Source organism: Microtus ochrogaster, linkage group LG4 (genome assembly GCF_000317375.1).
Source record: "Microtus ochrogaster isolate Prairie Vole_2 linkage group LG4, MicOch1.0, whole genome shotgun sequence".
In the NCBI taxonomy this organism is placed as follows: domain Eukaryota; kingdom Metazoa; phylum Chordata; class Mammalia; order Rodentia; family Cricetidae; genus Microtus; species Microtus ochrogaster.
Genome location: NC_022030.1, coordinates 35,995,815 through 35,997,013, shown reverse-complemented (window position 1 = coordinate 35,997,013; position 1,199 = coordinate 35,995,815).

Sequence of the window (1,199 nt, the reverse complement as noted above, 5' to 3'; positions counted from 1 at the left end):
GGGAGAAGGGTGGGAGGAGGGGGGAAGGGTGGGAGGAGGGGGAGGGAAATGGGAGGCTGGGAGGAAGTGGAAACTTGTTTTTATTCCTTTTCTCAATAAAAAAAGAATTTTTTAAAAAAGATAACACCTAGAGAAACTTAGGTTTAATTTCTCAGCTAAAGAAAGGACATTCATTGGGAAGACCACTCAGTTCACTATGCTGAAGGAGGAGGAGGTGGAAGATGATAATGATCTAAAAACTGCTAAAATGGTACTTATGCCCATGAACCTTGGTTATCAACTTACATAGACCTGAACTCCACTAAGAGACAAGTCTCTGGGTACACCTTGGAAGGATTTTCTGAATTATATTAACTAAAGTGGGAAGACCCACCTTGAATGTGGACAGGGCCTTCAAATATCAGCCTAGACATAGCAAGGGAGAGGGGTTTTATTTTTTGCCTGCTGGCTTTTATGTGCTGGTAAGTTTTCCTTCTCTGTTAGCATCTTGCTTCCAGGTTCATCTACTGTGTTGCTGCCACCGCCACTGCCACTCACTCTTAACCGACATCAGAACCATACAGGATAATTTTATCTTGATAGAAGATTAAGTTATCTGAAGAAGGGAGACTTAATTAAGAAAATGCAGTCAGGCCTGTAGGACATCTTCTTAATTAACATTGGTGGGAAAGGGCTCAGCCCACTGTGGGTGGGCCGTCCATGGGCTGCTGGTCTTGTGCTCTATAAGGAAGCAGGCTGAGCAAGCCAGTAAGCAACACTTTGTGGCTTTTCCTACCCTGTTTGAGTTTCTGTCCTGACCTTCCTTTGACGATAAACAGTGATGTGAAAATGTAAGCCATCTAATCTACATGGGAAGTAGAAAAAGACAAAATCGGAGTAAATCGGAAGCATGGGGATCATGGAAGAGAATAGAAGGGGAGGGGGAGGAAGGGAGGAGAGAGGAGAAAGATATATAGCTCAATAAAAGCAAGTAAAAAAGAACATTATCTAATCTTAAAACAAAAAAAGAAGAAAAAGAAAATGTAAGCCAAATAAGCCCTTTCCTCCTTGAGTTTCTTAATTAATTTATTTATTTTTTTAATTTTACTTGGTATTTCTTTTTTTTGTTTGTTTTGTTTTGTTTTTTGTTTTTCAAGACAGGGTTTCTCTGTGGTTTTGGAGCCTGTCCTGGAACTAGCTCTTGTAGACCAGGCTGGTCT